This window comes from Chlorocebus sabaeus, chromosome 1 (genome assembly GCF_047675955.1).
Source record: "Chlorocebus sabaeus isolate Y175 chromosome 1, mChlSab1.0.hap1, whole genome shotgun sequence".
Classification (NCBI taxonomy): Eukaryota; Metazoa; Chordata; class Mammalia; order Primates; family Cercopithecidae; genus Chlorocebus; species Chlorocebus sabaeus.
In genome coordinates, this window is record NC_132904.1 from 18,543,829 (window position 1) to 18,565,270 (window position 21,442).

The following is a 21,442-nucleotide window of genomic DNA, read 5'->3' on the forward strand; positions in this document are numbered from 1 at the left end:
TACTTGGAAGGCTGAGGCAGGAGAATGGCTTGAACTCGGGAGGCGGAGGTTGCAGTGAGCCAATACCACAACAATGCACTCTAGCCTGGGTGACAGAGTGAGACTCTGTCTCAAAAAAAAAAAAAAAAAAAAAAAAAAAAAGGGAATATATATATCATGGAAATTACCAACAGAAAAAGAGTAAAATCCTGTCATTTGCAGCAACATGAATGAACCTGGAGAGCATTAAGTGAAATAAGCTAAGCACGGAAAGACAAATGCTGCATGATCTCACTCATGTGGAATCTAAGATGTTGTTACTAAAGTAGTGGAGAGTAGAATAGGAGTTACCAGAGGATAGGGAAGTAGGGCGTAGAATGACGGCGAGAAATTTGTCAACAGGTACAAGGCCACAGTTAGAGAGGAAGATTAAGTTCCGATGCTCTATATCATAGCTGAATGACTAGAGTTAACAATAATGTCTATTTCAAAATAGCAAAAGAGAGGTTTTTTTGTTTTGTTTTGTTTTTTGAGACAGAGTCTCGCTCTGTCACCCAGGCTGGAGTGCAATGGTGCGATATTGGCTTACTGCAACCTCCGACTCCTGGGTTCAAGCGATTCTGGTGCCTTAGCCTCCCTGAGTAGCTGGGATTACACGCTTGCGCCATCTTGCCCAGTTGATTTTTGTATTTTTAGTAGAGACAGGGTTATGCCACATTGGCCAGGCTGGTTTTGAACTCCTGGACTCAAGCAATTCACCTGCCTCAGCCTCCCAAAGTGCTGGGATTGCAGACATGAGCCACCTCGCCCATCCAAAAAGAGAGGTTTTTAAATGTTCTCATCACAAAGAAACAATAAATGTTTAAGGTGATGAATATGCTAATTATCCTGAATAGGTCACGATACAATTTAGACATGCATCAAAACATGAACCCCATAAATATGTATAATTATTATGTATCAATCATAAATTAAAAATGAAAACAAAAAACCACTAGCCCAAAAGAGCTAGGACTTAATACCCTACCATTTTGGTCCCCATGACCTCCAACTTAGGACCAACTGAAGAAAGCCAAATACGCACCTCCTAACCAATCACACAGGATGCTCTGCTTCTAGTCAGGCTGCCTCCGGCTGCCCTATGCCAGGAGCCTCCAATTAGGGCAAACCTGAAACCTTCCCCTTTCCCCTCCAACTATAAAGCTTTCCCATTCCTCTGTCCGCTTCTGAGTCTCTGCCAAATGCAAATGGTAACAGCTGACTCTTTTGCTCTGAACAGCCTTTGCTTGTTCTCATCTGGGTGCTCTTTATTTCCATATTAAAAATAGCTTTGATGCACTTTGGGAAGCTGAGGCAGGCAGATCACTTGAGATCAGGAATTTGAGACCATCCTGGCCAACATGGTGAAACCTGTCTCTACCAAAAAATACAAAAATTAGCCAGGCATGGTTGTGCATGCCTCTAATCCCAGCTGCTTGGGAGGCTTAGGCAAGAGAATCACTTGAACCCAGGAAAAACATTATTTTTTTGAACATAAAAAAGTGCTAACCATCAAACGAAAAATTATTAAAATTAAGAGAAAAGAAAATAGATTTTTGCTGATCTGCAAATCATGAAGATAATTCTCCTATATTTTCTCATAGAAACGTTTTGTTTTATTGCACCACTGCATCCCATCCTGGGCAGCAGAGTGAGACTCCATCTCAAAATAGATAAATAAAAATAGCTGAGTTGCAGCTCTCAACAAACAATATGTTGAAGGTATACAATTTAATACGATTTAACATATTTATGTACGGTAAAACCACCACCAAAAACAAAATAGTGAACCCCAATAGTTCCCAAAAGTTTCCTCATGGCTCCTTTTAGCCACTCCTTAATACTCCTTATCCTTAGGCAACCACTGATCCTTAATCTGCAGTTGGTAGAATTCTTTATCAATGGCTGGACGCGGTGGCTAATGCCTGTAATCCCAGAACTTTGGGAGGCCGAGGCAGGCTGATCACAAGGTCAAGAGATCAAGACCAGGCTAGCCAACATGGTGAAACGCTGTCTCTACTAAAAATACAAAAATTAGCTGGGTGTGTTGGTGCATGCTTATTGTCCCAGCTACTCAGGAGGCTGAGTCAGGAGGATTGCCTGAACCTGGGAGGCAGAGGTTGCAGTGAGCTGAGATCATGCCACTGTACTCCAGCCTGGGCGACAGACTCCGTCTCAAAAAAAAAAAGAAAAAAAAGAAAAGAAAAGAAAAGAAAACTAAACTAAATTAAAAGAAAAAAAGAATCCAATCCCAGCACTTTGGGAGGCCGAGGCGGGTGGATAACAAGATCAGATCGAGACCATACTGGCCAACATGGTGAAACCCCGTCTCCACTAAAAATAAAAAAAAAAAAAATTAGCTGGGTGTGGTGGCACATGCCTGTAATCCCAGCTACTCAGGAGGCTGAGGCAGAAGAATCTCTTGAACCTGGGAGGTGGAGACTGCAGTGAGCCGAGATTGCGCCACCGCACTCCAGCCTAGCGATAGAGCGAGACTCTGTCTCAAAATAAAATAAAATAAAATTAAAAAATAAATAAATTCCAGGCAAAGTCAGCTGTGAAAACAGGTTAAGTGATTTCAAAAAGGTGATCAGAGGCCTGCTGACACTTTCAGCAAAGAGTCTAGTCACTGAAAGTGGCAAATGGTGATCCTGTACCAAAGTCCAGGATTCCAATATTCAGGCTTAGGAAACTAAAAAATTTTTTTCATTTATTTGTGGTCTTAATGAAGTAAAAGAAACTAATTTTATTAATTCAATCAAGGTTTTGGGGACAACACAAATTACAAGAGACTGTTTATATAGCACATATATATATATTTTTGAAATAGGGTCTCACACTGTTGCCGGGGCTGGAGTATAGTGGCACAATCATAGCTCACTGTAACCTGGAACTCCTGGTCTCAAGCAATCCTCCTATCTAAGCCTCTCAAGTAGCTGGGACTATAAACTCCCACCACCATGCGCAGCTAATGAAAAAAAATTTTTGGCCAGGCATGGTGGCTCACACCTGTAATCACAACACTTTGGGAGGCAGAGGTGGGTGGATCACCTAAGGTCAGTAATTCAAGACCAGCCTGACCAACATGGCAAAACCCCGTCTCTACTAAAAATACAAAATTAGCCAGGCGCGGGCACAGTGGCGGGTGACTGTAATCCCAGCTACTCAGGAGGGTGAGGCACGAGAATCACTTGAATACAGGAAGTGGAGGTTGCAGTGAGCCAAGATTGTACCACTGCACTCCAGCCTAGGCAACAAGAGCAAAACTCCATCTCTAAAAAAATAAATAAAACAAAATTTTGGGGGGCTGGGTGCAGTGGCTCAGGCCTGTAATCCCAGCACTTTGGGAGGCTGAGGTTGGTGGATCATGAGGTCAGGAGTTCTAGACCAGCCTGACCAACATGGTGAAGCCTCATCTCCACTAAAAAATACAAAAATTAGCCAGGCATGGTGGCAGGCGCCTTTAATCCCAGCTACTCGGGAAGCTGAGGCAGAATAGCTTGAACCCAAGAGGTGGAGGTTGCAGCAAGCCGAGATCCCACCCTTGTACTCCAGCCTGGGCGACAGAGCAAGACCCTGTCACCAAAAAAAAAAAAATTTTTTTTTTTGGTGACAGGGTCTTGCTCTGTCGCCCAGGCTGGTCTCAAACTGCTCGCCTCAAGTGATCCTCTCACTCCCACCTCCCAAAGCACTGAGATTACAGTTGTGAGCCACTGTGCTAGGCCCATGATTCCAATTTTTGAGAAAGTAGAGAGAAAGAGATGTGTCAAGTATAAGGATGCTATCTTTCCTAAAAACATACTGTTTTGGGAAGTAAAATAGTACCAGATGGTTACCTGGTATCACCCCACACTACAAACTTCACATATCATTCTCTACCACAGGGGCAAATGGTTTGGTGGTTCTACTGCCAAAAGTCTATAGAGGCACCTGACAACGTATGTATTTGACTTTCTTCTCTTCAGACTTTGCAGACTACTTACTGCCACAATTCTTGTTATGGCCAAAATGACTGTCTACATTAAGGGTGGAGACTCCTTGATAGTATAGGTTTTAAGGCCACACATCAGCTGCTAGGAGACTAAGCCAAAGAAAAAGAGCTTTTAGGTTACCACTTACTTCAAATCAAGGCCACTTTGCCTTTGAGCATTCTAGTCTCTCATTTACTGTGCAACTTTTCTGCAAGTTCTTCAAATTTCTTGCCTCTTTCCTGCTACTATGCTGAATATGTAAGTTCCCGTGAGCTGCTTACTATCTTGTTATTAAAATTTTCTGTCCTAGGGATGTAACCCAATTACTATGTATAATTTCAGGTTTTCACAAAAAATTTATGTAGTTCCCATTCATGAATAATTGATTAAATGTATCATGTCACTGTTTCTAAAATGCCTTCATCAGTTAAAAAAAAATTATACTCTATAATGTTCCCACAAATATTGCTATCCCTTTAAACTTCATCTACACTTATTGTTCCATGACTTGATACAGGTTTTCTTGTCTTAGAAGTAATCTCATTTAATTAAGACCTTTCTTCATGACAAGACAGTTGAGTAATAACAAAAACTATTTATTGGACTTTAAATAGCAATTTCAATTTTGCAACATCTCTGCACATCACTTTTGCAAATAGAAATTGCTAACAAATAACACTTTGAGGTTCCCAAAGTGTAAGAGAACATGTATAGACTTGTATTAGATTAAATGCTTTTTTGTTTTTGTTTTGAGACAAGGTCTTGTTCTGTCATCCAGGCTGGAGTGCAGTGGTGCCATCAAAATTCACTGCAAGCCTGGACCTCCTGGGCCCAAGTGATCCTCCCATCTCAGCCTCTCGAGTAGCTGAGACCACAGGTATGTGTCACTACACCCAGCTAATTTTTTAATTTTTTGAAGAAACCTGGGGGGTGGGTCGAGTGTCTCCGTTTGTTCCCCATGCTGGTCTCGAACTCCTGGTCTCAAATGATCCTCTCACCTCAGCCTCCCAAAGTGCTGGGATTAGAGTTGTGAGCCATGGCACCCAGACCAGACTAAATGTTTTTGAACAATTACCAAAAAAACAAATTATCCCATTGTTAGATAATGCCTATAGATAATCACTGACTTCCAAATGCTGGACAGAAGATTCTATCACACTACTTAAGTGCAAAAGGTAATAATAAACGAATGGAAAACATTTAACTGGATAAACAGGTTCTCTACATCTTTTACTTACTTTTGTACTGAAATTCTAATTTTAAATAAAGAAATAGGCCAGCCTGGTGGTTCAAGCCTAAAATCCCAGCACTTTGGAAGCCCGAGGTGGACAGATTGCTTGAGCCAGGAGTTTGAAACTACAGTGAGCTATGATTGCACCACTGCACTCCAAATTAGGTAACAGAGTGAGACCCTGTCATTCATTAATTTATACTTACATACATACGTACAGGGTTCTACTTAAATAGGCAGATAAAAAAGACATATTTAAACTATCTTCCTAATCCTCAATTAAAAGCACAGACATAAAAAAGCTATAAATAAAGCCCAAAGACAGAAGAAGAAATAACAAAGATGTCAACGAATGACTGGAAAATAAAAAGTGAACAGGCTTGGCATGGTGGCTTACACACGTAATCCCAACAATTTGGAAGGCCAAGGTGGGATGACCTCTTGAGCCTAGGAGTTTGAGATCAGCCTGGACAACACGGAGAGACTCTGTCTCTACAAAAAAAAAAAAAAAATTAGCCAAGTGTGGTGGCATGCACCTGTGGTCTCAGCCACTTGGGAGGCCAAGGCAGGAGAATCACTTGAGCCCAGGAGTTCAAGACCAGCCAGGGAACATAGTGACACCTTGTTTCTGCAAAAAAAGTAAGTAGCCGGGCATGGTGGCTTGCACCTGTAGTGCCAGCTACTGGGGAGGCTGAGGTAGGCAGACTGCTTTAGCTGGAAGGTCAAGGCTGCAGTGAGCCGTGATTGCACCACCCCACTGCACTCTAGGTCTGGGTGATAGAGTGAGACCCTGTCTCAAAAAAAAAAAAAAAAAAAAAAAAAGCCTCTAATTTCTTGCCAGGGCCAAGCATAAGTCTACCTATCAGCTTTCTGGATGTAGCAAGTAGAATGAGAAATCAGGTAAATTGATTTTACCATATTTGTTTCCATTTGGCCTTTGTAACTGGTCCACTCACTCACCATGAAACACACAAGCGGTGTTTGTTATTCTGAATCTGGAGCCTTCCCTGAACCTCAGCTACCGAGAACCTCCAGTCTGGAACCATTACAGGGTTCTTGGTTCAAATCAGTTCACTTCCTGTTCCAACTTCATTTCACTCTTAGGCTGCTGCTGCTTCTGCATTGTTAAAACAGTTAAAATTCCTCCTCTAGGTTTCCTTCTCCCAAAAACGTAGAGAATCTCTCCTTCTCTACTTTTCCCGTTCTATTCTTGCATGTTTATATCCATTTTATTCCTTTACTATAATTTTATATGGCTTAAAAAGAAGTGGGGCCTGGTGGCACACACCTGTAGTCCCAGCTACTCAGGAGGTTGAGGCAGGAGAATCACTTGAGTCCAAGATGCTGTAGAGAAATATGATCATGCCTGTGAATATCATCGCACAACAGCCTGGGCAATAGAGCAAGACCGCATCTCTTTAAACAGAAATTTGTGCCATATCCAATTCTGCCTGTTACTTAGTATCCTTGGGACGACAGAGCCTTAGGAGACCAAAAGTAAAATAAATAAACAAAACAGAATAGATATATGTAGTCACCCTGTCATGTTTAACCAGAAATTTGTAATCAGTCAAAAGTTCCTGATATTATGGAGCTTGTATTCTAACAAGGCAGAAACTGACAATAAAAATAATTAAAATATGTTTGAAAGTAGTAAGTGCTTATTAAGATTAAGCAGGGTTGGCCAGGCGCAGTGGCTCATGTCTGTATTCCCAGCACTTTGGGAGGCCAAGGCGGATGGATCACCTGAGGTTGGGAGTTCAAGACCAGCGTGACCAACATGGAGAAACTCCGTTTCTACTAAAAATACAAAAATTAGCCGGGCATGATGGCGGGCTCCTGGAATCCCAGCTACTTGGGAAGCTGAGGCAGGAGAATGGCTTCAACCCGGGAAGCAGAGGTTGCAGTGAGCAGAGATTGTGCCATGGCACTCCAGCCTGGCAACAAGACCGAGACTTTGTCTCGAAAAAAAAGAAAACAAAAAACCTTATGAATACAAACAGATGAATCTCACATAATACAAAGTGAAAGCAGACACAAAAATACACACTATGAGTGTGATTGCATCTATACCATGCTCTAGAAAAGGTAAATGTAGTCTCTTATGATAGAAAACAGATCAGTATCAGACAGGTGCAGTGGTTCATACCTGTAATCCCAGCACTTTGGAAGGCTGAGGTGGGTGGGGCACCTGAAGTCAGGAATTCAAGACCAGCCTAGCCCACATGGTGAAACCCGCTCTCTACTAAAAATACAAAAATTAGCCAGGCATGGTGGCACACATCTGTAGTCCCAGCTGCTTGGAAGGCTGAGGTGGGAGGCTCTCTTGAGCCCAGGAGGAGGTGGCTGTAGTGAGCCAAGATCAAGTCACTGCACAGACACTCTAGCCTGGGTGACAGAGTGAGACTCCGCCTCCAAAAAAAAAAAAAAGAAAAGAAAACATCAGTATTACTTGGGGCTGGGCGTGGAGGTAGAAATGGTAGGGAGAAAAGTTCTACTGATAGGAATTTCCATGTTTTGATTGTGGTGGTGATTATAAGACTTCCACATTTGCCAAAACTTGTCAAACTAAATTTATAATGGATATAATTTATTGTATGTCAATTACACCTCAATCAAGTAGATTTTTAAAAAGGATTGCTCAGGTTGCTGTGTAGAGAACAGACTGTTAGATGTATATGGAACTAATCTAATATTAACAATGAACAGTTAACCAATTAATATTTCCTTGATTCTAAAAATGAATCCTAAATTCAGTTTTTCTGAGTAACAGTTCCTGGCAAATTAACAACATTGCTTTCACATTTGTATAATGCCTACTTCTACTTACACAAAGTCTATAAGCAGTAACCTCAAAACTATTACAGAAATAATAGAATGTTTTGCCTGCAATTAAAAAAAAAAACAAGGCCGGGCGCAGTGGCTCACGCCTGTAATCCCAGCACTTTGGGAGGCCAAGGCGGGCGGATCATGAGGTCAGGAGATCGAGACCATCCTGGCCAACACGGTGAAACCCTGTCTCTACTAAAATTACAAAAAAAAAAAAAAAATTAGCTGGGCATGGTGGTGGGCACCTGTAGTCCCAGCTACTTGGTAGGCTAAGGCAGGAGAATGGCGTGAACCCGGGAGGCAGAGCTTGCAGTGAGCTGAGATCGTGGCACTGCACTCCAGCCTGGGCAACAGAGCGAGACTCTGTCTCAAAAAACAAACAAACAAACAACTTCCTGACAAATACTTAACACTTCGGATATTTAAAATGCAGGGTTTTATTTTTGGGTTTTATTTTGAGACAGAGTCTCACTCTGTCGCCCAGGCTGGTATGCAGTGGCGCAATCTCACTGCAATCTCCACCTGCCAGGTTCAGGTGATTCTCCCGCCTCAGCCTCCTGAGTAGCTAAGACCAGAGGCACATGCCACCATGCCAGCTTATTTTTGTATTTTTAATGGAGATGGGGTTTCACCACGTTGGCCAAGCTGAACTAGAACTCCTGACCTCAGGTGATCTGCCCACCTGGGTCTCCCAAATGCTGGGATTACAGGCGTGAGCTACTAGGCCTGGCCAAAATGCTTTCTTTTTCCTGCCTTTTTTTGCTTTTGTTTTTGTTTTTGAGACAAGGTCTCAATCCTTTGTTCAGGCTGGAGTGCAGTGGCTTGATCACTACTCACTGCAGCCTCAACCTGCCGGACTCAGGTGATTCTCCCACTTCAGCCTCTGGAGTAGCTGGGACTACTAGCATGCCACCACACCCAGCTGATTTTTTGTATTTTTTTTGTAGACATGGGGCTTCGCTTTGTTGCCCAGGCTGGTTGTGAACTCCTGGGCTCAAGCAATCCTCCCATCTCAGTCTCCCAAACTGCTGGGGATTGCAGGCATGAGACACTGCACTTTGCCTTAAAAATGTTTTTAAAGGCCGGGCGTGGTGGCTCACGCCTGTAATCCCAGCACTTTGGGAGGCCAAAGCGGGTGGATCACAAGGTCTGAAGATCGAGACCATCCTGGCTAACATGGTGAAACCCCGACTCTACTAAAAATACAAAAAATTAGCCGGACGTAGTGGCGGGCGCCTGTAGTCCCAGCTACTTCGGGAGGCTGAGGCAGGAGAATGGCGTGAACCTGGGAGGCAGAGCTTGCAGTGAGCCGAGATCGCGCCACTGCACTCCAGCCTGGGCAACAGAGCCAGACTCCGTCTCAAAAAAAAACCAAAAAATGCTTTTAAATTCAGGCCGGGCATGGTGGCTTACGCCTGTAATGCCACTGCTTTGGGAGGCTGAGGCAGGCAGATCACCTGAGGTCAGGAGATCAAGACCGGCCTGATGAACATGGAGAAAAACCATCTCTACTAAAAATCCAAAAAAAAAAAAAAAAAATTAAGCCATGCATGGTGGCACATGCCTATAATCTCAGCTACTTGGGAGGCTGAGGCAGGAGAATCGCTTGAACTCAGGAAGTGGAGGTCATGATGAGCCGAGATCGCGCCATTGCACTCCAGCCTGGGCAACAAGAGCAAAACTCCTTCTCAAAAAAAAAAAAAAAAAAAAGAAAAAGCTTCTAAACTCATGTTTATCATGTCAGAACATGTAGGTTTTGAAAGCATTAAAATTAAGTTTATAATTTTACATTTCTCTTTATTTATTTTTTGAGACAGAGTCTTGCTCTGTCACCCTGGATGGAGTGCAGTGGTGCGATCTCAGCTCACTGCAACCTCTGCCTCCCAAGTTCGTGATTCTCTGGCCTCAGCCTCCCAAGTAGCTGGGATTATGGGCACCCGCCATCATGCCTGGCTAATTTTTGTAGAGACGGAATTTCACCATGTGAGCCGAGATCGCGCCACTGCACTCTAGCCTGGGCGACAGAGCCAGACTCCGTCTCAAAAAAAAAAAAAAAAAAAAAAAAAAAGATCACCTCAGGTGATCTTCCCACTGTGGCCTCCCACAGTGCTGGGATTACAGGCATGAGCCACCATGCCTGGCCCAGGCTAATTTTCTTATTTTTAGTAGAGATGAGGTTATGTTGGCTAGGCTGGTCTCGAACTCCTGGCCTCAAGTGATCCATCCGCCTCGGATTCCGACAGTGCTGGGATTACAGGATTACCACACCCAGTCTTATTTCTTAAGCTAATAGTGGAAGACCAGATACAATCCTTTCCTGACATAGTCCTTTTTTTCTATAGCAAACGTTCACATCTTCCTCCTAACACTTTGGCTACAAAGGTAACTGTGCAATAAATGAAGATGGGAAAACACTTATTTATAGTATAATGCAATAAATAAATGTAAGAAGAATAGCAGACTTAGAAAATGACAATTTTGTAACCATTATAGGAATAACTGGGTTAAGCAAGTCACCAAGGAACGCTAAAATTTGAAACTTTTATTTATAAATGAAAAGGTGAAACTTTATTTATAAATGAGATATTTACACAATCTATGGGAACACAGGTCACTACTTATCAATTACAAAGAGAAACCTGGTAGATACAATCTTAACAAAGTCGTCAAAGATAATAGCTGATATTGGGGCTCAGAAATCAATACCCAGGCAGGGCGTGGTAGTTCATGCCTGTAATACCAGCACTTTGGGAGGCTGAGGCGGGTGGATCACTTGAAGTCAGAAGTTTGACATCAGCCTGGCCAACATGGTGAAACCCTGTCTCTACTTAAAAAATAAGCCAGGCATGGTGGTACATGGAGGCTGAGGCAGGAGAATCACTTGAACCCAGGAGGTGGAGGTTGCAGTGAGCTGAGGTTGCGCCACTGCACTCCAGCCTGGGCAACAAGAGCAAAACTCTTGTCTCAAAAAACAAAAGAAATCAATACCCCCAAATATGGCTATGCTCAACCAAAGAAACCTCAAGGTATCTCTGATACCTCACTCCACCCACACACCTTCCCTTCCAAAGCATACAGTAGCTTAAGTTCCTTTATGCGCCTAAAATACAGACCCACCCAAAGGAACAACTGTTTTTCTTCTGTACGCTGTAACACCAAGAATGTAACCACACCTAAAAGGACTCTTTTACAAGATAATGTACAAGTTAATCTCTGTTCCCTGATCCAGTCATTCTCCCTAGTAATCCCCTCAGCAGAATTCCTCTTCTCCAGGTTTCCATAACTTGTTTTGCCAGAATGGTATATAACCTTCTGAACCACCTGGGGGGATAGGCAATCACTCTGTGATAAATTTGTATGCCTTGGACAGCTCAGTGACTCATGCCTATAATCTCAACACTTTAGGACCCCGAGGCAGGAGGATAGCTTGAGCTTAGGAATTCAAGAACAGGCTGGGTAACATTTATCTACAAAAATACAAAAAAATGACTGGGTGTGGTGATGCTCGCCTATAGTCCCAGCTACTCAGGAGGCTGATGTGGGAGGATCACTTGAACCCAGGAGGTTATGGCTGCAGTGAGTTGTGATCATGTCACTGCACTCTAGCCTGGGTGACAGAGCAAAACCCTGTATCAAAAAGAAAGAAAGGAAAGAAAGAAAGGAAAGAAAGGAAGAAAGGAAGAAAGCAAGAAAGAAAGAAAGAGGAAGCTATAGCAAAAGTACCTTAGGGAAAAAAAATCTGTATGCCTTTTTTTCCAATTCACATGCCTTTTGTGAGTTGGTTTTTATTTTTATTTTTTTTGGTAGCAACACGATCTTGTACGTTGTCCAGGCTGGTCTGGAACTCCTGGCTTCAAGTGATCCTCCCATCTTGGCCTCCTAAAGTGTTGGGATTAGGAATCTGGCCTTGTACATGAGTTGATTATCTTTTGGAGACAAGGTCTTGCTCTGTTGCTCAGGCTGCAATGCGGTAACACGATCATGGCTCACTGTAATCTCGACCTCCCAGGCTCAAGCAATCCTCCCACCTCAGCTGGGACTACAGGTACACACCACCACACCCAGGTAATTTTTTATTTTTTTATACAGATAGCAACTCACTATGTTGCTCAGGCTGGTCTCAAACTCTTGCACTCAGGCAATCCTCTCACCTCAGCCTCCCAAAGAGCTAGGATTACAGCACGAGCAATCATGCCCAGTCAATGAGCTAACGAGATGATTTTTTCAAGGGTGAAGGGGAACTTTCACCTTGGCCTGGACAACTGAAGAAACTGACGTCCATCCCTTCTGATGTGATGTATTACTTACATAGCTTTCTTGCTAAAACTGTATAACCTGAAACTAACCATGAGGAAGTGACTGGACAAGCTCAAATTGAAAGACAGGACATTTAATAATATAATCGGCTCATCATTCTTCAAAAACGTCACTGTTATAAAAGACCAAAAAAAGAAAAATCTGAAGAATCATTTTAGATTAAAGAAGAATAAAGTATGACAACTAAATGCAAAGCTAAAGCTTGATTCTGGACTGGTTCCTGGATTTTCTAAAAAGTTTCTGTTAATGACAGTATTGAAACAACTGGAAACATTTGAACCCAAATGTATACTAAGTAACAGTATTGCATCAATATTAAATTTCCTGAATTTGGCTGCTTGCAGTGGCTCACGCCTGTAATCCCAGCACTTTGGCAGGCTGAGGCGTGTGAACACTTGAGATCAAGAGTTCCAGACCAGTCTGGCCACCATGGTGAAACACTTTCTCTACTAAAAATACAAAAATGAGCCGGGTGTGGTGACGCATGCCTGTAGTCCCAGCTACTCAGGAGGCTGAGGCAGCAGAATTGTTTGAACCCAGGAGGTGGAGGTTGCAGGGAGCCGAGACTGCGCCACTCTACTCCAGCCTGGGCGACAGAGCGAGACTACATCTCCAAAAAAAAAAAAAAAAAAAAAAAAATTGAATTTGATAAAATTACATCTTAGTCCACACTCTTAATAAGAGATAAAAGTAACATCTCTCAAGTGTTCAAGAAAAAAAAAGAATAAGAATGTGTAAACACAACGCAAAAATAATAGTTACACAATATATAGGACAAAGAAATGAAGTAACGTGGTAAAGAACAAACAATGTGCAAATCTAAGAGAAGAGTACATAAAAATTCACTGTAATATTCTTCCAACTTTTCTGTAGATTTGAATTTAAAAAAATCAAATTAACAAAAAAACTAGTTGCCAGCCGGACGCTGTGGCTCAGGCCTGTAATCCCAGCACTTTGGGATGCCAAGGCGGGCAGATCATCTGAGGTCAGGAATTCGAGACCAGCCTGGCCAACACGGTGAAACCTCACTTCTACTAAAAATACAAAAATTAGCTGGGTGTGGTGGTGCACACCTGTAATCCCAGCTACTTGGGAGGCTGAGGCAGGAGAACTGCTTGAACCTAGGAGGCGGAGGTTGCAGTGAGCCAAGATCATGCCACTGCACTCCAGCCTAGGTGACAGAGACAGACTCCGTCTCAAAACAAAACAAAACACAAAACAAAACTAGTTGCTATTATATGGTCCATAATACAGTGGAGAAAAACTTTCACCCAGCATAAAGGTCTTCTAAAATTAGGTCTCTTTCTTTATGAACGTACTTCAAATACATTTTTTCTTTTTTTTGAGACAGAGTCTCGCTCTGTCACCCAGACTGGAGTGCAGTGGCGTGATCTCGACTCACTGCAAGCTCTGCCTCCCAGGTTCACGCCATTTTCCTGCCTCAGCCTCCCGAGTAGCTGGGACCACAGGTGCCCACCACCACGCCTGGTTAATTTTTTTTTTTTTGTATTTTTAGTAGAGATGAGGTTTCACCGTATTAGCCCAGATGCTCTCCTGACCTTGTGACCCACCCGCCTCGGCTTCCCAAAGTGCTGGGATTACAGGTGTGAGCCATTGCGCCTGGCCCAAATACACTTTTTCAAACAGATAGAATGATGACTCTAGCTGTACTTCCAAGATTTCATCACAGCATATCCTTGCCTTAGAATGAAAGTGGCACCTGAACCATGGCCAGTCCACTATAGCCAAATCTAAAATAAATATACACATACAGTGTATATAAACAAAATTGCACCCCAAAGATGACAGAGTTTTGTCAGTTTTGTCACAGCTTGTGAATTCTGTTCACCAAGTGTTGGAATCTAATCTGCTGTGCCCCTAAAATAGCATTTACAAGTTTTGGATATGAAAAACAGAAAAGAGAAAAACATACATTATAAAAGCAGAACATACATATATCAGTTTTTGGATACTAAATGACAACCTGTTTCTCCCTTTTGAATCAGCAGACACCATGGATTATATTTTTTTTCCCTTCAGTAGTGAGCAGTTTGCGTGTACAGAGAAAATGGACTTACAAAAACTTGCAGCAGTAGTTTGTTCTTGCTTTAAAATTTCGTTTTTGCCGGGGGAGGTGGCTCACGCCAGTAGTTCCAGCACTTTAGGAGGCCAAGGCGGGCGGATCACGAGGTCAGGAGATCGAGAATATCCTGGCTAACACGGTAAAATCCCGTCTCCCCTAAAAATACAAAAAATCAGCCGGGCGTCATGGCGGGTGCCTGTAGTCCCAGCTACTCGGGAGGCTGAGGCAGGAGAATGGCGTGAACCCGGGAGGCGGAGCTTGCAGTGAGCCGAGATCGCGCCACTGCACTCCAGCCTGGGCGACAGAGCGAGACTCCGTCCCAAAAAAAAAAAAAAAAAAAAAAATCGTTTTTGGTTTAGATTGTGAATGCATGAAGTAAGGGAGTGAATCAGTTTCTTGTTTACATTTTTTCCCCTTTTAAACAACAAAAAAATTTTTTAAAATACTTTAATGCATTCTTGGCCGGGGGCGGTGGCTCACGCCTGTAATCCCAGCACTTTGGGAGGCCGAAGCGAGCGGATCACAAGGTCGGGAGATGGAGACCATCCTGTCTAACACGGTGAAACCCCGTCTCTACTAAAAATACAAAATTAGCTGGGTGTGCTGGCGGGCACCTGTAGTCCCAGCTACTCGGGAGGCTGAGGCAGGAGAATGGCGTGAACCTGGAAGGCGGAGCTTGCAGTAAGCCGAGATTGCGCCACTGCACTCCAGCCTGGGCGACAAAGCGAGACTCCATCTCAAGAAAAAAAAAATACACATATATATATTTTAATGCATTCTTTTGAAGAGGTAGATGTTTGGTAATTTTATGGCTCCCAGAGCATATATTCAATTGGTGCATGTTGTGGGAGGGGGAAATGGAAATTAAATGAAAACATATGGCTTTGGTCATGTCAATCTGTAAGACACATCAGTAAAAGCGTTATTATGTTCGGTTGGGATTTTTTTGTTTGTTTTGCGTTTTGTTTTTTGGTGATGTGGCTTAAATGCAATCGTTTCTTTTTTGGGACATATTTTACCAATTAAAGACTAGAAGGGTACACACAAATTTTTTTTTTAATTCCATAGAGAAGATACATTAAAAAAGAAATCTTCTGATGTTTTGTAGCCGTAACTAAATTATGGTATAAACGCACACTATTGTGAAAAGGAGCAAAGTGGTTTTGGGTTTTTGTTGTTTGTTTGGTTGGTTTTTTTTTTTTTTTTTTAAGATAGAGTCTCGCTCTGTCACCCAGGCTGGAGTGCAGTGGCGCGATCTTGGCTCACTGCAAGCTCCGCCTCCTGGGTTCACGCCATTCTCCTGACTCAGCCTCCTGAGTAGCTGGGACTACAGGCACCCGCTACCGTGCCCGGCTAATTTTTTTTTTTTTTTTGTATTTTTAGTAGAGACGGGGGTTTCACCGTGTTAGCCAGGATGGTCTCGATCTCCTGACCTTGTGATCCGCCTGCCTCGGCCTCCCAAAGTGCTGGGATTACAGGCGTGAGCCACCACGCCCGGCCTTTGTTTTTTAACAGATTAAAATGTTTCTGGATTAAAAAAAAGAATGAAGGTGGCAAAGACTTTAATGCATTAAGCCATGATAAACATGAGTGAGACCAGGCGCGGAGGCTCATGCCTGTAATCCTAGCACTTTGGGAGGCTGAGACAGGTGGATTGCTTTAGTCCAGGAGTTCAAGACCACCCTGGGCAACATGACGAAACCCCATCTCTACCAAAAATACAAAAAGTAGCTGAGTGTGGTGGAATGTGCCTGTAGTCCCAGCTACCCAGCAGGCTGAGGCAGGAGAATCTCCTGAACCCAGGAGGCAGAGGTTGCAGTGAGCCAAGATCACATCATCGCATTCCAGCCTGAGCAACAGAGCAAGACTTCAGCAAAAAAAAAAAAAAAAAAAAAAAATTCTCTGAAGCGGGCCATGTACAGTGTGGCTCATGTCTGTAATCACAGCCCTTTGGGAGGCTGAAGCAGGTGGATTACCTGAGGACAGAAGTTCAAGACCAGCCTAACCACCATGGTAAAACCCTGTCTCTACTAAAAATACAAAAAATTAGCCCCGTGTGGAGGCGGGCACCTGTAATCCCAGCTCCACGGGAGGCTGAGGCAGGAGAATCGCTTGAACCTGGGAGGCAGAGGTTGCAGTAAGCTGAGATTGCTTCACAGCACTCCAGCCTGGGCAACAGAGCAAAACTCTATCTCCAAAAAAAAAATCTCTTAAGTAGCCTTTCATCAACAGGGTGGACTGAACTGATGCTGTCAGTTCTCCCTCTCACTACAAACACATAAAGATGTAGATAAAATGACAATAAAAATGTTCTGACACACAGCTAAACTAAAAAAACGGGAGATATCCCAGATTCCATACAGAGTACAATCAAAGCTATAGATGTAAGAGAAATCTGATGCCAGGGAATCGAGGCCTACAAGGGACAAGGGTTAGGTCCTTTGGACAAACACATGAGAGTAAGAATAGGGTTGGGAGAAATGACCTTAACCTTATAGGCAGGTAAAAGCCCTGTACCCTGTATCAAGCCCTAGAGCCAGGTGCTCCTTTCCTTGATCACAGATGCTCAAAAAATCCTGGAGAAGCCACAAAGAGGTTTGCCATCTATCATGGCAACGTTGAGAGGTGGGCAAATTGCTCTCAAAACATTAAAAGCACAAGTCAGAAGAGCACATAAATGTAAGATCCATAATCAAACTACCTACATGCATAAGGAAATGAAAACCCAAGATATTAAGCTAAAACTTAGTTTAGAAACACTGAAACCCCAAGAAACAGATAGAAACAAGACTGAATAGCCTTGGGAGAAGCTTTCACAGCTCCAAATCCACAGCCTACTGCCAGTACACACCCATAACTCTTCCCCCCAACTCTTAAGTAGACAAATTCATCATTTTATAAACTACAGACTTCATGTAAAAAGAAAATATCAACAACTCAAAATAATAAGCAAATATGGCCGGGCGCGGTGGCTCATGTCTGTAATTCCAGCACTTCGGGAGGCCGAAGTGGGTGGATCACTAGGTCAGGAGTTGGAGACCAGCCTGACCAACATAGAGAAACCCCGTCTCTACTAAAAATACAAAAACTAGCCGGGTGTGATGGTGCGCACCTGTAACCCCAGTTACTCAGGAGGGTGAGGCAGGAGAATCGCTTAAACCTGGGAGGCAGAGGTTGCAGGGAGCTGAGATCGCGCCACTACACTCCAGCCTGGCAACAGAGCAAGACTCAAGAAAGAAAAGAAAGAGAAGGAAGGAAGGAAGGAAAGAAAGAAAAAAATGTAAAATGATTCTTAACTATTTCTTTACTATTTCTTTCTTTTTTTTTTTTTTTTTTTTGAGGCGGAGTCTCGCTCTGCCGCCCAGGCTGGAGTACAGTGGCCGGATCTCAGCTCACTGCAAGCTCCGCCTCCCGGGTTCACGCCATTCTCCTGCCTCGAGACTCCCGAGTAGCTGGGACTACAGGCGCCCGCCACCTCGCCCGGCTAGATTTTTGTATTTTTTAGTAGAGACGGGGTTTCACCGGGTTAGCCAGGATGGTCTTGATCTCCTGACCTCGTGATCCGCCCGTCTCGGCCTCCCAAAGTGCTGGGATTACAGGCTTGAGCCACCGCGCCCGGCCTATTTCTTTCACGTGTATGAATCAAAAGTGAAAGCAGCATTTTCCAAAACAGCAATACTAAGTTATTACTTTTTTCATTTTATTTTTCTGCTGCACAGGAGGTTTCTGTAAGTTATGACTTCTATGAATTCTTGATTTACCTTTACTTTTACTGAGGAGACCCTGTTAAGTCAACCATGCATGTTAATTGACTTGTTTTTCTTTTAAGACGGAGTTTTCGCTCTTGTTGCCCAGGCTGGAATGCAATGGCGTGATCTCGGCTCACAGAAACCTCTGCCTCCCCAGTTCAAGCAATCCTCCTGTCTCAACCTCCTGAATAGCTAGGATTACAGGCACGTGCCACCACGCCTGAGTATTTTTGTATTTTTAGTAGAAACAGGGTTTCTCCATGTTGGCCAGGCTGGTCTCAAACTCCCGACCTCAGGTGATCTGCCAGCCTCAGCCTGCCAAAGTGCTAGGATTTCAGGTGTGAACAACCGTGCCCAGCCCAATTGAGTTGTTTTTCTAAGCAGTGGTAATTCACATTCTCATCCCTTCTGTTATGACCAAGGGCATACAAAAAAATACCAGGATAAGACAGATTGCCAGGCCTGGTGGGGTCGCTCACACCTGTAATCCCAGCACTTTGGGAGGCCGAGGTGGGTGGATCACCTGAGGTCAGGAGTTGGAGACCAGCCTGGCCAACATGGCGAAACCCCATCTCTACTAAAAATACAAAAAATTAGCCAGTTGTGGTGGTGGGTGCCTGTAATCGCAGTTACTCGGGCTGAGGCAGGAGAATTGCTTGAACTTGGGAGGCGGAGGTTGTTGCAGTGTGCCAAGATCATGCCACTGTCCTCCAGCGTGGGCAACAAGAGTGAAACTCCATTGCAAACAAAACAAGGAAAAACCCAAAAAAAAAAAAAAAAAAAAAATAGACAAATTGCCTATGTAACCTATACTGGTCCACAGAGGATTTTTTTTTTTTTTTTTTTTGAGACAGAGGGGTATTGTCTCCCGGGTTGGAGTGCAGTGGCGTGACCTAGGGCTCACCGCAACCTCCACCTCCTGGGTTCAAGCGATTCTCCTGCCTCAATCACCCGAGCAGCTGGGATTACAGGCGCCCAACACCATGTCCAGCTAATTTTTTGTATTTTTAGTAGAGACGGGGTTTCACCATGTTGGCCAGGCTGGTCTTGAACTTCTGACCTCGTGATTCGCCTGCCTCAGCCTCCCAAAGTGCTGGGATTACAGGCTTGAGCCACCATGCCTGGGCCCTTCAGAGGATTTTTAATAAACTGGCCCACACTTACTCTTTAGTTAAAAGCAAGAAATTGGCTGGGCGTGGTGGCTCATGTCTGTAATCTCAGCACTTCAGGAGGCCAAGGAGGGCGGATAACCTGAGGTCGGAAGTTCAATAACAGCCTAACTAACATGGAAAAACCCCATCTCTACTAAAAATACAAAATTATCTGGGTGTGCTGGCAAATGCTTGTAATCCCAGCTACTCGGGAGGCTGAGGCAGGAGAATCGCTTGAACACGGGAGGTGGAGGTTGCAGTGAGCCAAGATCGCGCATTGCACTCTAGCCTGGGCAACAAGAGTGAAACTCTACCTCCAAAAAAAAAAAGCAAGAAATCTACCTTCCAAGGACATTAAAAAAAAAGCAGCTAATTATTTAAAATAACCTTTAAATCCTTTTAGAGACTTAAAATCCTTTTAAAGATTTAAAACCCAAACTTTACAAAGGTTTGATTCCCTCTGGGCAGCCTCCTTTGCATTCTTCCTAGCTACAGTACCTCTATTCTCTCATAGAATACTTTCAGTTTTTATTGGTTTCCACAATTTGATAGGAAGCAATGACCAGCAACTCTATGCACTCTCCTCCGCTAAACACATGCAGGAAAAATGATGGTTTAGGTAAATTCATCTTACTTAGCTCCACATCCCATGCTGGAAGTTACTTTCGAATATTCCACACCTAAAGTTCAGGTAAACTTCCTTTGAGATTAAGCTCCTGGGCCGGACTCTGTGGTTTATGCATGTAATCCCGACACTTTGGAAGGCTGAGATGGGATGATTCCCTGAGCCTAGGAGTTTGAGGTTAAAGTTAGCTATGAAGACGCTACTGTACTCCAGCTTGGGTGACAAAGCAATACTTTATCTCTAATAATAAAAATTTTAAAATCTGAAAAATTAAGACTTCACCTGAGCTGATAAATGCAGAGTTGAAAACAACAACAACAAACCTTATAACTGAGCTGGAGCCACTACATGCACACATGAAAAGGACTAACAGTCATAAAATAACATACAAAATCTGGAAGCTAATTTAGTGTAAAGGAAGAGTCTGTTGTTTCTTATTATAATACATTTCCCACTAAATTCTATCACCTTACGAGATGAGTTTTAAACTAAGCGTGTAATGAGAAAATAGGTAACTTTTTTTTTTTTTTTTTTTTTTTTTTTTTTTTTTTGAGACGGAGTCTCGCTGTGTCTCCCAGGCTGGAGTGCAGTGGCGCGATCTCGGCTCACTGCAAGCTCCGCCTCCCGGGTTCACGCCATTCTCCCGCCTCAGCCTCCCAAGTAGCTGGGACTACAGGCGCCCGCCACCACGCCCAGCTAGTTTTTTGTATTTTTAGTAGAGACGGGGTTTCACCATGTTAGCTGGGATAGTCTCGATCTCCTGACCTCGTGATCCACCCGCCTCGGCCTCCCAAAGTGCTGGGATTACAGGCTTGAGCCACCGCGCCCGGCCCAAAAATAGGTAACTTTTTTAAATCTCTTTTTTCTTTTGGGCTGCGGGGGTGGCGAGAGAACAAAGAAATACTAAAAGTGAAATGCTACGCTAAACTGATCAGGCTAACTGGGAACTCACTGGAAAAGTGAAAACGGAGATGAATTAGTGATGAGCTCAAGAAGGTGCTTAGCCACTTACCCAGAGATTTATTTAATGAGAATGGATCGCAGGTTTCCACAGGTCGTTCCACTGACAGTAAGAAGACAGTCGTGAACCTTGGATCCCTTTTTTCACTAGTCAACAGTCACCCTCACCTACACGCGGAGTACATATTTGGCACTCAACAAATCTTGATTGAATGAAACCCTACCACACTCATACTGGCACCCAACCCCGGAGTTATGGCCCCCCAAATTACCTCCAAAACGCCTGACGACCTAACCCAAAGAGCAGAAAAAGTAGAGAGGAAACCTCTAGGGGTGGAGGGGATTCTCTGTCAAACAAGCAGGGGCCAACGGGGCCTAGACCAACCCAACTTCCCACAGAACACTCAAGGGCCCAGGGGATTGAACCGTGGCTAATCTCCTTCGACTTCCACGAAGCAGCAGCCAAGGGGACGCAGATCCATAGCCTCCCACCCGGGGGCGCTGAGAG

General features: G+C 43.7%; 1 protein-coding gene across 22 annotated transcripts in view; it reads right to left on the minus strand.

Moving 5' to 3' along the window:
* ATG13 (autophagy related 13) overlaps positions 1–21,442 on the minus strand; it is a 59,498-nt gene that overhangs the window by 37,687 nt on the left and 369 nt on the right. For 9 of the 22 annotated variants that reach the window (XR_012093231.1, XR_012093229.1, XR_012093230.1 and 6 more), the window contains exon 2: positions 20,987–21,102. The exons of 2 other annotated variants lie outside the window; for them this stretch is intronic. The gene's annotated coding sequence lies outside the window, so the exon portion shown is untranslated. Of the gene's footprint in view, positions 1–6,508; positions 6,565–7,369; positions 7,387–14,444; positions 14,606–20,986; positions 21,103–21,442 lie in introns of those variants that run through there. 11 more of the 22 variants (XM_037999429.2, XM_008000078.3, XM_037999425.2 and 8 more) reach the window with 6 other exon arrangements.